Source organism: Myotis davidii, unplaced genomic scaffold, assembly GCF_000327345.1.
Source record: "Myotis davidii unplaced genomic scaffold, ASM32734v1 scaffold18, whole genome shotgun sequence".
Classification (NCBI taxonomy): domain Eukaryota; kingdom Metazoa; phylum Chordata; class Mammalia; order Chiroptera; family Vespertilionidae; genus Myotis; species Myotis davidii.
Genome location: NW_006292696.1, coordinates 10,567,461 through 10,573,340, shown reverse-complemented (window position 1 = coordinate 10,573,340; position 5,880 = coordinate 10,567,461).

The following is a 5,880-nucleotide window of genomic DNA, read 5'->3' as shown; positions in this document are numbered from 1 at the left end:
TCTAAAAGTTCCTTGGCTAGTTACCAAAAAAAAGTAAAAAAAAAGGAGAGGTGGTGGGTTTTTTATGGGCTAGTTTATTAAAGTCCAGAAACTTCTCTTGGTGAGCTGTGGAAATCAATTGATCCTTGCCTTGTTTTGCTTTTTTGTATACTTGGTATAAGAGTGGAGTTGGGCTACATAAATCCTTGGTCTTATACCGGTTTTCTGAGTTTGATGTTTTAAGCCAATTGAAATAGAAAAATTAGTAGTTTTTCAATGGCTTAAAATGAAAAGCCGTGGTTGACTCTTAAGCAAGGGTCTTCAAACTTTTTAAACAGGGGGCCAGTTCACTGTCCCTCAGACCGTTGGAGGGCTGGACTATAGTTTTTTAAAAAAACTATGAACAAATTCCCATGCACACTGCACATATCTTATTTTGAAGTAAAAAAACAAATGTTTTCGGCGGGCCGCATGTGGCCCTCGGGCTGTAGTTTGAGGACCCCTGATTAAGAGGAATACATGGGCAAAATAATTGTAGTGACTGTGAATCTCAGTTCACAGGTCTGTGTGTGAAGCATTGTTGTTCTTTTTATTTACTGTAAGTGAACTCAACCTCTGATTGTGAGTCTGTGCTGGGTTAGTGGGAAAATAATGTTTGAAGCCTTTCTGAACTCCCTCCCTCACTTCTCTCTCCCAGAGGGCCACAAATGAGAAAGGTCTACATTAGAAGGACTCGTGAGCAAGGAGTCATTTATCAGTTTTCAGGGTCTGTACTTGAATGTCTCTATTCTGATGGCTTCTTCCTAGTTAGTGATTACTGGGTTTTCACAAAGTAAAAATCTGAAAGACTTGCTGGCATCTCTGCTGTTTGCCCTACCTTGCCCTTCCCTGGGGCAATGCCACAGAACCAAGTCCTGAAATGAGGACAGAGTTGTGGGGAGGAGCGGGAGGGATAACTAGGGAGGAAAAGTTAATGCTGCAGAATAATATTTCAACCACATAATCAGGTCAGTTTGACAAAGTGCAGCCTTGCAAATGGGGAAGTGGCCTTGGTTCCCCTTGAAAGTAAACTATGCAATGAGTATCAGTGGGCAATGTAAAACACTTAAAAAGTACTTATTAAAATAATTTGTGAGTTTACAAAATTATGTGTTTCTCTTTATGGATTTTAATAACAAAATTAGAAATGTACATACACAGGCATTTGTTCACTAATATCTTTTGAACACATAAAATGTGCCAGTGGAGAACAAAATATACTGGTCCCTGGCCTTGTGTAGCATATAGTCCTATGGACAGAATAAACATTAGACTTTGGAATAAAACTGACTTATTTTCAAATCTCAGGCTACTGACTAGAAAAAACATTTCTCAAAAATAAGAAGTAAAAGTATTTTGTTCATATGGTTGCTGAGAAGATTAAATAATGCAAAGTAAGTAAAGCAGAAGACACCGTGCCCATAACACAGTACTTGGTAAATTATTAAATCACGAACATTTCTTTTGAAATGTCTTCCTTAAACATACAGTTGATTGTTTTCTCTATTGTCTTAGTCTTCTATTCTCAGCCTAGAATCAGAGTATTAGAATTATTTGACACAAAGTATCTAAATTGCATATGTTAATTTCTAGACGTTATTGGTACTGGAAATTTTCAAGTGAGATTTTAGATAATAAAAATTTTATGTAATAAAATGTTTTTTTTCCTCACATTAGGGTCATGTTACTTTGTATCAAGATAGAAAAATTCCGTACATAAAAAACAGTTTCAATAGCACTGAAGAAAAATTAATTAGTCAAGTCAAATGGACACTCTTTACCTTTTCTCTTCCTCCCACCCTCACCGGCATTTTTAGTCCATAATATTGGAATACAAGACTATAATTTAAATAATTTAAAAGACCTAATTAGCAAAATGTGCAAATGTAAGACTCAGTTATGTACTCTTGTAAAGGAAATAAATGAGTCCTTTATTAACTATGACTTTAAAGATGTGTATATTTAATAATGAATTTCTCTTGAGTCAAATGGCTGACTTGTAGTGTATTTCCCAGACTTGATGAAATATTCAGCTGCCATCTTCATACTTTTTTCTTCATCAACAACATTTAGGTACAGGAGAAGTGAAGCTCAGAAGAAAATGGCCTTAGGAAAAATCATGGCCTGGAGACTGAGCAACAAATCTCTCTCTCTCTCTCTCTCTTCCCTCCCTCCCTCCAATCTAAGGCCTCTATGACACTAAGACGATTTATATTCGGTTCACTGTATTGTTCTAGAAGCTTCTGGTCAAATACCCACAGACTACAAAGGAAACAAGCAGCATAAAGGAGAAATTCTGTGTATTTAGCTTGCTTAAAATTTTTTAATAGATGTAAAGAAATATCACCAAATCTTTTATGTGTTTGTTTCTACATCGATTTTATATTCACAATTTCCAGTTTCAAATTATTCAAAGGACTATTTTTTTTAATTTAAAATATCCTGTTCTGTCAAGTTTAGGAGCTTTATATCAGAGCTGACATAAGAATAACAACAAAAAAAACCCGCATTTTTTTTGTACCTTTATGTAGTTAAAATATGATGGAACGAGGCATCAATTGGCTCAAGACGTCTTAAAATATCTAGCATTTGTTGGAAGTCACCCATGCACAGATTTAGCTCAAACAGAATAAACACTTTAAGGCGCATTACAGAAGTTTCTATTTCCAATGGAAATGTACATGTATTTACATTAGGAAGCCATAAATACAGTTTGTGTGAGCATGAAAATATTTGCATGTGATAAATAATACTGCCAAATAGCCCTGAAACAGTTATTATTATTATTTTTGAAGTAAGTAAATCTCCTGCCAAGCCTGGCCTTGTAGAAGAACGTTTAATAACGAAAAGCAGTGGTTTGGTTGAGACACGAAGGGATAGGCTACAGTTTGGATGTCAGTTTTCTCTGTTCCGAGTTCATAACTTCAGTACTTGGCGTATTTTGCCGTGGTCGCCCCCACCTGCAGTTTTGTTCTCTGAAGTTTCGGTTTTCTGTCTGAAAATATTAAACGGAGAACCGCAGAAATAGACAATGCCTGATACATTGCGTACTGTCCCGAGTGGGGTGATAAAATCTCGCGAGTCGCGCTCGGCCCTGTCCTGGACGTGAGTCCTGCTCACGTCAGCGTGCCCACGCTGCAGACGCGCACGTCAGCGCAGCGTGCCCACGCTGCAGACGCGCCCACGTCAGCGTGCCCTGCTCACGTCAGCGTGCCCACGCTGCAGACGCGCCCGCCTTCAGGCTCCGGGATCAGGCCGACCAGCAGGTGCGGCCGAGCTGGGCCAAGTCACCCTTATTTTCTTAATGACGACCCCAAAGTGTGAGAGCGGCGATTCTGGCAACTCGGATATGCCAAAGAGAAGCCGTGAAGTGCTTCCCTTAATTGAACAGGTGAAAGTTCTTACCTTAACAAGAAATGGGAAAAAAATTGTATGCTCAGGTTGCTAAAATTTAGGGTAAGAACTAACCTCCCACACGAGCTGTGAAATTGGGAGAAAGAAACAAGAAATTTGTGCTAGTTTTGCTGTCGCAACTCAAACTGCGGAAGTTCTGGTCACAGTCTGTGATAAGTGCTCCGTAAAGATGGAAAAGGCCTTGCCTTTGTGGGACGGAGGGTCCTCCTGGCGACCCATCCATCCCGGCCTCATGCTCCGCCACAGCCTGCGTCACTCACCTCACTTCGTCTCATCACGCCGGCCTTGCGTCATCTCACAGCATCACAAGAAGCGGGTGAGTACAGCACAATAAGTTATTTTGAGAGAGAGACCATGCTCACATACATGTTATTACAGGGTTTTGTTATAATTGCCCTATTTTATTATTAGTTACTAGAAGCCGGGTGTACAAATTCATGCACCAGTGGGGTCCCTCACCTTGGCCTGCGGGAATCAGACGAAACTGGCTCTCCAACATCCCCCGAGGGGTACCGGATTGTGAGAGGGCACAGGCCAGGCCGAGGTACCCCACCCGTGCATCATCGGCTGGGGAGGGACTAGGGAGGTTGGCCAGCTGGAGAGGGATGGAGAGAGGGCCCCAGGGCTGTCTGGCCTGTCTCAGTCCCGATTGGCTGGACCCCGGCAGCAAGCTAACCACCATACTGTTTTCTATAGTGGCTATGTTGCCAGTGGAAATCTATAGTGGCTATGTTGCCAGTGGAAATAAGATTCTTCCACAGGTCACGGGAAATGAATTTCAGGGACAAATGCATGGGAGGATTTGAGGTATCATGGTAAGATTATTTGAGTGAAAACAAAGGAAGGGCTTAGGTACACTGACTCATCCACAACTCTTTTTTATTTTTTTGCTCTCTCAAACATCTTTATTTCATAACTAGAGGCCCAGTGCATGAAAATCGTGCACAGGGCGGGGGCTGGGGGAGTCCCTCCCTCAGCCCAGTCTGTACCCTCTCCAGTCTGGGCCATCCCTCTCGCAATGTGGGACTGCTGGCTCCTAACCACTCGCCTGCTTGCCGGCCTGATCGCCCCCTAACCGCCTCTGCCTGCTGGCTTGATCGCCCTAACTGTCCTCCCCTGCAGGCCTGATCGCCCCCTAACTGCTCTCCCCTGCTGGCCTGATCGCCCCTAACTGCCTCTGCCTCGGCCACTGCCACCATGGCTTTGTCTGGAAGATGTCCAGTCTAATTAGCATATTACCCTTTTATTAGTATAGATTAAATCCTAGATAAATTATAGGTTATCATTTGAGACATAAAGGGGGAAATAATACAAATAGTTGGTTAAAATACAGTCTACTTTAACCTTGTTGCAACCTTCGTATGATCTTCTACGGAATGAGGTATGTGATCTTTCTGTTAACTTCCCATTACCCCAAGATTAACAGAATGTAAAGCCTCCATAAACTATTATATCTACCTAGGGAATATAGGAGTTCTTTGTATAATGGACTGCATAGCATCGGACTGAGAAATCTAAGTACAACTGCAGATGCTAAAAGAACCTCCATGCTTTCAAATGTCTGTGCACAACTCTTTTTTAAAAAGTATATATTTTTATTAATTTCATAGAGGAGTAAAGAGGGAGAGAGAGATAGAAGCATCAATGATGAGAGAGAATCATTGATCAACTGCCTCCTGCATGCCCCCATTTGGGCATCGAGCCAGCAACTCAGGCATATGCCCTGACCAGGAACCGAACCAGAGCCAGCAACCCAGGCATATGCCCTGACCAGGAACCAAACCATGGTCTCCTGGTTTATAGGTCGATGCTCAACCACTGAGCCATGCCGGCCGGGCCACAACTCCATTTTAATCAGGCTTTTTTTTTTTATTGTTGGCCATGCCGGCCGGGCCACAACTCCATTTTAATCCGGCTTTTTTAAAATTCTTGAGTTGTAAGTATTCTTTATATATTCTGGATATTAATCCTTATCATATAAATGAATTGTAAATATTTTTTCCCATTCTGTGGGTTGTCTTTTTACTGCTTTAAGAGTGTCCTTTGTTGCACAAAAGTTTTTATTTCGATGCAGTCCACTTTTCTTTTTTTTCTTTTATTGCCTGTGCTCATGGTGTCATATCCAAGAAACCATTGTCAAATCCAATGTCATTTCTCCTGTTTTCTTCTAAGAGTTTTGTAGTTTTAGCGTACCCAAAATAAATAGAAAATGTCTTCCTTTTTCTCTTCATGTTGTAATCCTGCATGGCTCCTATATCTACTATAAAATGTTTAGATAATCTGGAAGCTTAATTTGTACCAGTATTAATGTGTTGCTCCTGTTGGTTATCTATGGCTACATATGCAACACCTCAAAGCTAAGTGACTTATAACAATGATGTCATTGCTTACTAAGAAATCTACACTCAGCTGGAGTAGGCTAGAATGGCTTGGAGGCTGGTAGCTGGA